Below are 14216 nucleotides of genomic sequence, written 5' to 3' on the forward strand. Positions count from 1 at the left end.
ATGGTTTGTTGGTGTGTGTTGTGACCAGAACCCAGTGGTCTGTATTTTTCTGGCTTTAATTTGTATAACAGATTGTTAAGTCTCTTCCCATTTATGTCCTTCCTCTCTAAGGCTTATTGTCTATTTGTTTCCCTTTCTTAACTCTTGTCTAGCTATTTTATTTATTTTTTACAAAAGCTTGGGTGTTATCTCAAACAGTGTAGGAGGGTTTACTTACAAGTTAAACACCTATTTTGCTTTCCAAAGTCATGCTAGATTTGTTCAGATGCAATTATGCACTAGCTGTCACATGAAGTCTAAGGAACAAATTCTCAGCTGTAAATCAGCACAGTTTCACGGAAGCTATCCCAATTTACACCAAGTGAGGATCTGGATCTGAGGTTTTTGTTAGGTTCATAAAAGACCATAATTTATAATTTAAATCATCTCCACAAGTTCCTCTGCTAGATGGACAGAGAGATGCAGAGCTAGTACTTTCAATATGGTAGTGCACTGCATTGTTAAATCTCATTATTAAAATAATTTGTTGTTATGCATATAACTCATATCGGAAACACAGAAAACATCTGATTAATGCCAAACATTTTAAAGATATTTAATTTAGGTAACTTATCAACCAGACAGAAATTAGTAAGGAGCTGTAGATAGTTTAAAACCAGCTGTTTCATCTAATCAAGGCTGTCCTATGCACAATAAATTCAAAGGAAAAAAAATCTGTACATTTCTGTGTTGAATAAAAAGTTGGGATTTGATGCCTGAAAGTTCTAAGCATGCCTCCTGCATTATGAAAGATCTAGGCCTTGAGGTGTTGAGGTCCACTATTGAACATATGATTTATATGCTCTATATTTATCTTTTTTTTTTAATCCACTCTTCCAGGGTCAAAAAACTAAAAATAAATATCTAGTTGAATATAGGAACTATGATTTCCCATAGGTTTTCAGTCTTTTCCGTAAGGTGTCCAACATTCAATTCGAGAGAGTGTCTTATGGACCACCACCTCATCACATGGACCCTCGTTCACAACCACATTGCACTCATGTGACATTTACAGGAATTGCTTATATGGAGGAGCAATATTATTAGAGTGGTTTACACACACACACACACACACACACACACACACACACACACACACACACACACACACACACACACACATACATTCTGCTCTTCAAGCTTGTTCTGTAGCACTGATTAGCTTGAATTCTTCCCACTGTGGATACCAGATCTCTCTGAGGATCTCTTCCTCTACCCCATTCTGGGGTCAAATCCTTTCTCCCTTGAGAAAGTGTTTTTCAATTCCAGGAGGCTTTTCCACCTTCTTCTTAGGGTCATAATAGCCCTACTTCCTGAAGATGTGCTTTAGTGCTAGCCAGTTTCCCCAGCCCTCCAGGGTTTGGGTTCTTCCCCAGGAACCTCCCTATAAGTCCCTTCTGGCTGTAGGCTCCCCTCCGTTATGCTGAAAAGAATCTTTTTTAATGCTCAGGAGATAGTCACTTGACTCTGGCACTTGGCCTTATTCTCGTCTTGCTCTGCTGACACCTCCTTTTTAAGGGGCCATATACTGAAATAAAGTTTGCTGACCTTGAGACCAGCTGCCCTAAAAGGCCTTTGGGGCTACTGTGATATAAATGTTAAATAATAATAATAATCACTGGTGATGCTAGAGAAAGAAATAAACATAAATTAACTTCTAATATTCCTTTAGCAACATGGGGAATGCTTTATTATAGAAAAAAACACATTGTAAGTGGGGAAAAAGTTTTAATTTCCAAGATTGCAGAAGCATGTTCTACTAAGATCATGGGAATTCTGGGAAATTATACCATGTGATATTGTGTGGCCACCATCTTGGTTGCTGCACTGGGGATTGAACAAAGGTTCACCAGAACTAAAAGCATCAGCTTCTCCAGCTTGAGGCTAAAGATTTCTAGTTGGGACTGTAACAGACCCATTTTTAGAGCTGGTTGAAACATTTTAGACTAAATTTATCATCAGAAAATGCTGTTTCATCAAAGCTGAATCACTTTGCGAAGATGTATTTATTTTGACAACGTTTATGACAGGAAGGTTAGGGTAAAGGTGGATTCTCTGGTCACTTCCAGAGAGAGAGAGAGAGAGAGAGATTGAAATAAAAAAAATGTCCTTTTGACACAATTCCATTTTGGAATATCGTTCCAAGGATTTTTTTTTCCAGTGCAGAATGAAGACAAATTTTGAAACCTCAAAACCTTGGAAAATGGAATACTTATTCTCTGGACCACTCTACTAATAACTTCTATGGATTGGGCAGAGAGGAGGACTTGTAATAAACTCACTATAGGGTTACAACAACATAAGTGAACTAACATGGTATTAAAATGAAATTTATCACTCAGTCTAGGCAAGGACTGCCATAGTTAACCCTGTGTACACTGGTCATGGTTAACTCTTTACATCAGCTAATTGTGATTAATGTCACGATCAGCTGACACAATGTATCAGAGGGGTAGCCGTATTAGTCTGGATCTGTAAAAGCAGCAAAGAGTCCTGTGGCACCTTATAGACTAGTAGACTAACAGACGTATTGGAGCATGAGCTTTCGTGGGTGAATACCCAGGTATTCATCCACGAAAGCTCATGCTCCAATACGTCTGTTAGTCTATAAGGTGCCACGGGACTCTTTGCTGCTTTTACTGACACAATGTGAAACACATGTAGATTGAGTCTGCAACATTGTGTTGATTTATGGATGTTGTTACACAATGTCATTTCCCACTATAGACTAGCCCCAAAAGTGGAGAGTTAAAAACCAAGACTAAATTCAGATTTGGGACACTGATAGGAGATTAATCATTTTAAAACATCTTTGAATTTGGCCCAGAATATAATTCTAGACACTGAGCCTTAAAACTACATAATGTACAAGAAAGACGAAGCAAAGAACTTTTTGTTTAAAAGTTCTGAGTGTACACTTATATCCCACACTATTTACAGCCATCTCTTTAGTAGCAATCTTACTTTCTCCCTGCTGGATAGGTGATTGGTCATTAGCTTTAACAAGATTCTTTGCTTAAGGAGCTCTCTGCATTCCTGGGAAAATACTAGTACTTTGGATAGTACAGGTACTTCACTGATGCGGTGGATGCAGCATTTTCACTGTGCTCATCGTGGAGATAGATTACCGTTACTATTTTGGATATTCTCCTATGTTTTGAGATATTGCGCATTCTTTTACTTTCCTTGCTTTCTACTATTATGTTTTCAGATTATGCCACACATGCACTGGCAGTGTGTAGTGCATTGTTAACTTTGTTTTTTTTGGTTACTTCTGCATAAATGCATATGTCACATTGCACAATTTGATTAACATAGGTGTTTAGATACTACAGTGTTGAATGACTTCATATTACCATATAAAAACCTATCTAGAATAGAATAGACCTGGCAGTCCAGTTACCTACATGAAAACACTTGACGCCAATAGCTAAGCAGGGAATTAAAAGACACGTGCACCTCAAGTGCAGTACTTTCTATGCAAGAACTAGCAGTTGTTTAAACAAAGGGAATTTAAAATTACATAGAGGTTTAGCACAATAGTACTTACCATAATTCTGTCAATTACACTGTAAACCTAGCAGGAAGAACGCTGATTAGGGCTCACTGTTTGACTTCTGAGTGACATGGCAGATTATAATAGGTACTTGGATCCTTTGTCATTAGCTTTTATAAGTGCAGTGTTTGCTTTTAACGTTGGCCAAAAATGTGCTGTTTTAAAATGAAAGTATGCATTTTGTGTGTCATGCGTGTGCAAGCGCACATATAACACTCCAGTAAAAGACCATTATTGAATTGCAGTTTCAAGCACTCAGAAGTTAGGAAATGCCAGAACGAAAGTTGCCTGTGCAACCTTATCTCCACCTTTTTCTATATGTTATGCTGCAGTCTTTATGGGCCACTATGATGCAGTGATTGTACACTATTTTTTGTCACCAGAGGACTTCTGCTTCATTCCATGCATGGGCACTGACAGGGCTCAGTGAATGAATCAAGGCTGTGGAGTGCATCTTGTTACAGGCCCTTTGCCTCATTTGTTGCAGAAGTTGGAAGGTCTGGAGTGAATAAGGGACAAGCCACATGTTGAATGAGGATAAAAAGAAATATTGAACGGCTGCTTCATTCACTGTGCTCCATACATCTCATATACTAAATGAGCAACGGATTTCTTGCTCTTCAATATTAACATTGCCCAACACAATAATGAGGCCTTGATCTTGATTGGAGTGTCTGCTTTAATAGAAATAATATCCATGAATGCTTGTTGAAAGAAAAGCACTTGGTTTAGAAGTGGCATAACGTGGGTGGGGGGGGAGAAGTGCTACAGTGTGCTTGTGTTCTGGGGACTGACAGCGTCTGGAAAAGGGAATGGCCCATGAGGTGTGGAGTGCAGCTGAATTGAAGAATCTGCAGGGGAGGAGAATGTTGGTGAAAACAGCCAATTAGCACAGGGCAGAGAATCAAAACATGCTTTAGTTTTCAGTGGCACATCCAATGGTCCCTGCTTTGGCTGCATCTTCTCCTACCAGCTTGAGAGTCTTCGTGGTTCCTCTCTGCAGTTTTCTCCCAAAGCCACGTGGTCATAAATTGTTTATCGTGATTGTTACATAGACATAGTCTACTATTTATAATTTCTCTATAGTTACTTCAAGAAATCTTTGCATTTAGTAGCAATCTCAATGAAGGATGGGGAAAATTGGGTCTCTGAGGATAAGCCATGTGAGTCCATTCCCCTTAGGGTATGTCTACATTGCAAGTTAAGTTATAATTGCAGCATGGGTAGATATACCTTTAATATATCGTGTGTGGGTAACTGTAAAAATGTGGTTGTATGGGCTTCAGCACAAGTCTAGCCACCTGAGTACAAGTCCATCAGGGACCCTGGCTACATACTTAGGTTATTATGCTGCACCAGGGTCCATGTCCCACTGCATCTCTAAATTGTGCTGTTGGAAACATTTGATGGATTTTCCAACTTCCTGAGTAAGACGAGATACCTCTCTGAGGCCTCTCACAGTTTCTATCTCACCCTGATTTTTTTTCTTCATATTAGATAATCATTTGACTTCTTCAATATTTCAATTTTCCTGTCACTCATTATGGACTCTAGGAATTCTAGCATTTCTCCCCCCTCATTTTGTTTGTCTACCACAGCGTAGTGGCCCGTGGTCGTCCCTCCCCGTCAAGCTCAGAGTGAGGCCGCTCCACCTCACTACACACACCTACTTGGCCGCCAACATTGGGGTATTTGAGCACTTCACAGTCTTTAGTGTCTTTTCTCCTCACAACCCTGGAAGGCAGGCCAGTGCTATAATCCTTGTTTTACAGAGGGGGACCTGAAGTGCAGAGATTTGAGTGACTTGCCTAAGGGCACACATGAAGCCTGTGGGGAGAGCGGAGACTTGAACCTAGGTCTTCTGATTTGCAAGCTAGCATCCTAGCCACTGGTCCATCCTTCCTTTGCAGAGGAGTATCATCTAGTTCCAGTGACTTTGGTGCAGCTACATTGAAACTACTTGTAATAAAGTGTTCTTGATATGCTTCATATCCATACCTGAAGAAACACTTTCCTCCTTGTGCCTCAGAGATGCCATTTTCTTTTCTTTTCTTTTGGTACAAAAAGAAGAGACACACATAATCTGATTCTTTTTATGTACCACCTCCAATCAATCTTTGTCATATCCAATGGTTACTTCTCCGAACTACCAATGGAAGTTGATATGGTTTGGGAAGGATTTTTATTGTTTAATTAACATATACCCTGCAATCTAGGAAGCCAATACTGGTATTATGTCTAGGCCCTTACCAAATTCATGGTCCATTTTGGTCAATTTCACAGTCATAGGGTTTTAAAAATCATAAATTTCAGGATTTCAGCTATTTAAATCTGAAATTTCACAGTGTTGTAATTGTAGGGGTCCTGACCCAAAAAGAAGTTGGGGGGGGGTACTGCTACCCTTACATCTGCACTGCTGATGGTGGCGGTGCTGCCTTCAGAGCTGGGCAGCTGGAGAGCGACGGCTGCTGGCTGAGAGCCTAGTTCTGAAGGCAGAGTCGCCGCCAGCAGCAGCGCAGAAGTAAGGATGTCATGGTATGGTATTGCCACCCTTACTTCTGCACTGCTGCCTGCAGAGCTCAGTCCCCAGTCAGCAGCTGCCACTCTCTATCCACCCAGCTCTGAAGGCAGCAGCGCAGAATTAAGGATGGCATGGTACGATATTGCCAGCCTTACCTCCACGCTGGTCCTGGCAGGGCACTGCCTTCAGAGCTGGGTGTCCGGCCAACAGCCGCCGCTCTCCAGTTGCCCAGCTCTGAAGGCAGCACAGAAGTAAGAGTGACAATACTGTAACCCCCATAAAATAACCTTGTGACCTCCCTGCAACTCCCTTTTGGGTCAGGATCCTCAATTTGAGAAACACTGGTCTCCCCTGTGAAATCTGTATAGTACAGGGTAAAAGCAGACAAAAGACCAGATTTCACTGTGGGAGACCAGATTTCATGGTCCGTGACACATTTTTCATGGCCGTGAATTTGGTAGGGCCCTAATTATTTCCAATTGTTTTTTTCAGTTACAGTGTGGATTGAAATGAGAAGTGATATCTTTAATTTTGCTGATATTTTATCTAGCTATTTTTAATTATGGGATATTCATATTCATTGGGGATTTTGTTTTGTTTGTGCTTTTCCAATTAGGTCTGGTGTCAGACAACTAATCACATAATAAAAATACAAAAAAGTCCATCATTCTTCTTCTTGAAATCCTGACCACTGCTGGCTCAAGTGATTTCAGTTTATCCCATTGTGCATGACTCAAAGAAGAATGAATCTGCAGCATTCTTCCTTGTTCAAGATTTTATTTAGTTCAGTATGGCATGTGGTAATTTTGCATAAAAATATAATGTGGCATATTAATTTGTGAAAGGAACACCATAACATAAAAACCATGACATCATCAGTCTCTCATCCACTTCTCAAATATTTCTGTGTAAAAGGAATCAATAAAACCATGCTTTAAATAAGAGAAGTCATATGGATTTAAAAAATAATGATGGAATGGTATCAATTAAATCTACTAATCCAGTGTCTGTAGTTTCACACTTCACGTAGCACCAGCCTGTGTTGGAGATGTATTTATGTGCTACATTCTATTAGCATTTAAAAAAAAAATCTGTTTTCATTCTCTGGAAAATATATTTAAACTGCTCATTTATGTAAACAATACTTTTTGGGACATAAATCATGTAAGTTTCATGTATTATACATGTCTCAATGTATTGAAGAAAAGAAACCCAACTTTTCTGGTTTCTTTGCCGTATTGATTTTACAGATCATTTGTGGTAAGCTTTTGGTTTTTTGCATGTAGTATATTATGTCCCCCTCCATCGTTTTTAAGAGTTCTACATATGACTAAACCCACACAAGGATGAATTTTCTTTTCTTTTCTATTCCTTTCCAAGGGACATCTGGCTGCTGTAAGCATGTGTTTTCAAGTCACATCCTTTTAACCTGCCTCATCATTTTATTTGTAAAGTGCTCACCCGCTGAGATGCTAGGGGCCGTGTACAAACAGTTTAAAACAACATCAGAAAATAAACAATATGGGAAAAGCTGATGAGATGTTTTAAAGCTGAATAGTCTGGAATGTATGTTGTGAGCTGAGATGGTTCTGAGAGAAAGGTGCAGAACAACCATTGAAACTGAAAACACCTCTGAAAAAAAGGAAACTTTAAAGTCCCAATCCTCAGCTGGTGTGAACATTCTTAGCTGATAGTGAAGCATAGTTCCACTGACTTTTATATTTAGGATCTGCTTGAGAATCAGGCCCTGAGATTTATTTTTATGTGAGAAGGGATGGGCTGAGGGGTAACTAAGGGGGAACAAGTTCTAAATCCTAGTAAATGCCATGGCAAAAGCAGTTTCTTCACCTACTGACCTAATATGTGAGAATGGAACTCCTCAATGGTAGGCGATGTAGGTGTTGGAGATACCCATCAGGATGAGATCACTTGGAAGAAGGAATCTCCCTATTAAAGACTTTAGGGACCACTAGGCCCATCTTAAAGCCAAGAGGAATGCAGGACAAGCCTAATAGGACTGTGGCGCCTCACGGCATATTGATGCATCCTGTAGTCGGTGTAGAGAAGAAATTACAATATTCAAGCCTCATGTTCATGGGTGCACATGTTGCTCTTGCAGGGTCCTGACAGGATAAATATGGGCACCTCCGTTGCAAATTGCACAGCTGGAGCATGGCTTTCCATAGAAAGGGTGCTGATGGAAATGATGCCAAGATTTTTAATCAGTCTCACTGATGCCATTCATGCCCCTTCAATAACTGGAGACATAAAGGAAGATAGAACATCCTCATGATGATCCCTGCCCATCAGCTATACTTCTGTCTTTCCTGTTTTGAGTGTGAGGCAAGTTTGATGCATCCAGATGGCAACATCAAGCAAACTGCTCCTCCAGGACTGAGACTGAGCTAGCAGGGTCTCAGCATCGGAGATGAACAACTTTGCAAGCGCATACTGTTGATACCCATTTTATTAGATTCCTCTAACTCTCACACCTACTGGATAATCAATACCTCTTTCTAAACTTGCATCCTTTATCAAAATAGAGATGTGCTTGTGACTCCGTGATGTCCTCTATGGACTTTGTTATTGCAATTGATTTTCTGTGGAAGCTGCTCAGATACTACGGTAATGGGCAGCAATGTACAACCCTAAGACAGATAACTAAATAGATAGAGTCCTACAGTTCCAAACCCATTTCAACATGGAAGGATTTTTCCATCTCCTAAAAATAAATTATCGAGCAGCCAGCTGCAAAAAATTGAGTTAGTATTCAATTACCCTGCCACATACCTCAGGGTCCAACTCCATCATGACACAATATTGGGGAGTACTTGGTAGGGAAAGCCAGTAGGTTTTTTTTTTCCCACTATGATACAGAGCAAGCAACCATAAAGCAAAATTTCAAGTGGGACCAGAGTACTTGACAATCCCTTTTGAGTGCAGTGTCTCCAACATCAGCACAGCAGTGATATGCTATTTTGCTCATTTTACTGCTGTCCAGGACTACTGTGTTACTGACTTCATTGGGGCTCCTTGCAGTCAGAGGGTTCTACTACTGTGCGGCCTGTTGCAGGATTAGGGCCTTCTCCTGGGGCTGGAAACTGAACAAATGTGTATAAAATACCCTCTTGAGTCCCTCCCCCCAGCTCGAGATGTGAAAAAACCCTTTCCCCATTTACAAAAGGACTTTTTTTTACCTGGCAAGGAAGACAGCAGATTGTCTTTTTTACAGCTTCTCACACTATTCTATGGGTCATTTATTAAAAACAGGGTTTGTTTGGGAAGAAAGGGCTCTCTAATACCAGTAACTGTAACTTGAGGCTCAGTAAAACTGCTCCTTAGCTGAAGATAAAGAATGGAAGAGGGGGAGAATTGACCCCTATCTTTTTCCTTTTCGCTTCAGTTCCTTAGCAGTACTGTTGTATCTTCACAATATCTTTATAGTCTTGAAAGGATTAGATTGTTATCAGTAAATGTCTATTTCATTGTGCACACACTGATGGGAAAATATTTCTTACAATAATAATAGAAAGTTAGAGATAGGCAAATTAAGACTTTATGGGGGAAATCCAGTGATTTAGACTTTTGAATTACAAATGCAGTAAAATAAATGAAACAAACATCAATATTATCCATCAAAATTATAAAAAAAACCCTTGAAATCTGCCAAGCCTATTTATAAATGATACTGCCCAATATAAATGGGTGTTTTTGCCAAAATGAGAAAGGCAATAGCACAAATAATGCCAATATACTATTAATCACATCCTGGTTCTATATGATGTAAAAAGAAAACTCAAATGCAGAAGAATTACCAGTAGCTGAGAACAAAAAAGAACCCCGCAGAACCTCTCAGGTGGTCACATTGCCTTAAGAACTCCAGCAGTAGCATAAGAGAGAATAAATAATGCCACTGCCCCATCAGAGAATCCCCAAACTCTCACCCCTCTGGATGGATAAAGAAAGTCTCCTCGAGGAAAACACTATGTGCAGGTAAAAGCATATGAAAGCACCAGCATCCGTGTACCTACTGCTGTAAAATCAATTAGAGCACCGACTGTTTTTGTTTCAAAGGAAGAACTTTGAAAAGTGTTTTGTACAGCACCTAGCACAGTGGGGGCTCATGATCCTGACTGGGTCTGAATGCTGCTGCAGTACAAATACTAATAAGAGTACATGCAAGTAATGCAGGAGTGTAGGCAACCAGATATTCCATGTATATGCTGCTTTCTTAAATTTGAAACAGAGTCTTTGGCTGGGCTCAACAGTGGAAAAAAAATAACCACAGATTTTTTTTTAGCATTTAAATGAAATACCAGCATTTGAATGTAATGAGAATACAAACTGAGTAATGAGGGTATCCATTTATACATATTGTAATACTGTACCACAGTACAGAAGTATGTGCCAATAATATCCAATCAAGAGCAAATATCCAATCAAGGCATTTAGAGTGGATTACAAGCAGATGCAGAACAACTCTGGATGCATGCGTGTGCGCCCACAGTTATAGAAAGTTCTCATAAGAAGCAATGTTACCTAAGTACACTTAGAGACAGTGCATCCCGCTGATGCTAACTATAGCTAATAAAAAGTGGCACTCAGAGGTGCCCAGAACATGCTATAGCACTAGTCAGAGATTTTGTATACCAAAGCAGGTGCACATAAAGAAGCAGTGAGAGATAAAAAGGCATCTTTTAAAAAGTGGAAGTCAAATCCTAGTGAGGTAAATAGAAAGGAGCATAAACACTGCCAAATTAAGTGTAAAAATGTAATAAGAAAAGCTAAAGAGGAGTTTGAAGAACGGTTATCCAAAAACTCAAAAGGTAATAACGAAAAGTTTTTTAAGTACATCAGAAGCAGGAAGCCTGCTAAACAACCAGTGGGGCCTCTGGACGATCGAGATACAAAAGGAGCGCTTAAAGACGATAAAGTAATTGTGGAGAAACTAGACAAATTCTTTGCTTCAGTCTTCACGGCTGAGGATGTTAGGGAGATTCCCAAACCTGAGCCAGCTTTTGTAGGTGATAAATCTGAGGAACTGTCACAGATTGAAGTGTCACTAGAGGAGGTTTTGGAATTAATTGATAAACTCAACATTAACAAGTCACCGGGACCAGATGGCATTCACCCAAGAGTTCTGAAAGAACTCAAATGTGAAGTTGCGGAACTATTAACTAGGGTTTGTAAACTGTCCTTTAAATCGGCTTCTGTACCCAATGACTGGAAGATAGCTAATGTAACGCCAATATTTAAAAAGGGCTCTAGAGGTGATCCCGGCAATTACAGACCGGTAAGTCTAATGTCAGTACTGGGCAAATTAGTTGAAACAATAGTTGAGAATAAAATTGTCAGACACCTAGAAGAACATAAATTGTTGGGCAAAAGTCAACATGGTTTCCGTAAAGGGAAATTGTGTCTTACTAATCTATTAGAGTTCTTTGAAGGGGTCAACAAACATGTGGACAAGGGGGATCCAGTGGACATAGTGTACTTAGATTTCCAGAAAGCCTTTGACAAGGTCCCTCACCAAAGACTCTTACGTAAATTAAGTTGTCATGGGATAAGAGGGAAGGTCCTTTCATGGACTGAGAACTGGTTAAAACAGGGAACAAAGGGTAGGAATAAATGGTAAATTCTCAGAATGGAGAGGGGTAACCAGTGATGTTTCCCAAGGGTCTGTCCTATTCAACTTATTCATAAATGATCTGGAGAAAGGGGTAAAAAGTGAGGTGGCAAAGTTTGCAGATGATACTAAACTGCCCATGATAGTTAGGACCAAAGCAGACTGTGAAGAACTTCAAAAAGATCTCACAAAACTAAGTGATTGGGCAACAAAATGGCAAATGAAATTTAATGTGTATAAATGTAAAGTAATGCACATTGGAAAAAATAACCCCAACTCTACATACAGTATAATGGGGGCTAATTTAGCTACAATGAATCAGGGAACAGATCTTGGAGTCATCATGGATAGTTCTCTGAAGACGTCTACGCAGTGTGCAGAGGCAGTCAAAAAAGCAAGCAGGATGTTAGGAATCATTTAAAAGGGAATAGAGAATAAGACGGAGAATATATTATTGCCCTTATATATCGATGTTACTCCCACATCTTGAATACTGCGTATAGATGTAGTCTCCTCATCTCAAAAAAGATATACTGGCACTAGAAAAGGTTCAGAGAAGGGCAACTAAAATGATTAGGGGTTTGGAACGGGTCCCATATGAGGAGAGATTAAAGAGGCTAGGACTTTTCAGCTAGGAAAAGAGGAGACTAAGGGGGGGTATGATAGAGGTATATAAAATCATGAGTGGTGTGGAGAAAGTGAATAAGGAAAAGTTAAAGCAGCAAAGAATCCTGTGGCACCTTATAGACTAACAGACATTTTAGAGCATGAGCTTTCGTGGGTGAATACCCACTTTGTCGGATGCAAGTAAAGTTATATACTTGTTCCCATAATATAAGAACTAGGGGCCACCAAATGAAATTCATGGAAAGCAGGTTAAAATAAATAAAAGGGGGGAGTTCTTCACACAGTGCACAGTCAGCCCGTGGAACTCCTTGCCTGAGGAGGTTGTGAAGGCTACGACTATAACAGGCTTTAAAAGAGAACTAAATAAATTCATGGAGGTTAAGTCCATTGATGGCTATTAGCCAGGATGGGTAAGGAATGGTGTCCCTAGCCTCTGTTTGTCAGAGGGTGGAGATGGATGGCAGGAGAGAGATCACTTGATCATTGCCTGTTAGGTTCACTCCCTCTGGGGCACCTGGCATTGGCCAATGTCGGTAGACAGGATACTAGACTAGATGGACCATTGGTCTGACCCAGTATGGCCATTCTTATGTTCATAAGAAACTTAAAGATGAATAGATCTGGGGCTTGTATATGCAAACACTTAGAGCCCATCCTGCACTACCCTGCACTGGCCTGCTGTGCACTAAGTGTCCATATGGACCCTAAGGCCATGTACTGAAAGTTCCTGGGTGTGCTTTGACCTCACTCATTTTGAAATGGGATTAGATCAAAAAGCACGATAGAACTGTTAGTGCACGGTAAATCCACACGGACAATTAGTGCAGGGCAGGGTAGTTTTGCTGCACACTGAGTATTCATGCAGACCAGCCCCTAGTTGTCTCAGTCAGAAGTAGATACATCAGCACATGCTGACGCTTTTGGGACACCTTCTCAGGGTCTTCAGTATCCATGAGCAAAAAAGGGTCTACTCAAAGCTGGGACCTATACTAGAGCGGCTGGCTGGCCTTCAGTTTTCAATTCTTACTGTAGTTTAATGGGAGTAAATTCTGTCTGTCTGTCTTTTCAACATTCCCAGACAGAAATCTGAGTGTGTGAGGTTGCTACAGGAATTGCCAGACAGGATCAGACCCCCGGTCCAACTAGTTTAGTATCTTGTCTCCAACACAGGATAGCATCTGGTACTACAAAGGATGATGCAGCAAGCAATTGTGGGAAAGCCTTCCTAACCCCTAATAGTTAGAGAGGTGTTTAAGCCCTGAAGCATGAAGTTTCATAGCCCTTCTAGAAAGGTTTAGTATCTGCTGTTCTAGTGCTGGATATTCTTGTCAAATTCTGTGCCTGCTTCCTCATGGGCATTTGCTGCCCCCATCGGCTCCATGCAAAGGTCATTTTTCTGCCCTAGTGGAGTGATCTGTCCCCAACAGAGAACCTAGGTAAGGGGGGGATCAATGCACCTTTTCAGTTTCTGGTGCAGTGATCTGTAGGAGCTCATCAAGCAATGACTGGCGGGAAGAGAGGGTATCACAACCAGGGTTCTTAACCCACAGTTGGACTTGTGGACCCTGTTCTTTAATTTCTCAAGAATCCAAGATTGTTTGGCCATGGCCTGCCTAATGGTCAGAGAGATCTCATCTGCCTTGATGTCCAACCTCAGTGGCCTTTATTGCTGTGATTGTTTCAATCGGCTCCATTTTTCTGGGAAGGCTGAGGGGTTGGTTTCCAGCTCCTCTGAATGTTCCTCTTTCTTGGCATGCTTTAACCCCGGTAGGCATTTGAATGCTACAATTACAACCACAAATGCTTCAGAACTGAGATTTTATGGGTGAGAGGGAAATGGGGCTCTT

General features: G+C 40.5%; 1 protein-coding gene across 10 annotated transcripts in view; it reads left to right on the plus strand.

The window, feature by feature from the left end:
- Window positions 1-14216, plus strand: part of ERBB4 (erb-b2 receptor tyrosine kinase 4) — a 1095893-nt gene that overhangs the window by 563800 nt on the left and 517877 nt on the right. The window lies entirely within an intron of this gene.

Source organism: Mauremys reevesii, linkage group 11, assembly GCF_016161935.1.
Source record: "Mauremys reevesii isolate NIE-2019 linkage group 11, ASM1616193v1, whole genome shotgun sequence".
Classification (NCBI taxonomy): Eukaryota; Metazoa; Chordata; order Testudines; family Geoemydidae; genus Mauremys; species Mauremys reevesii.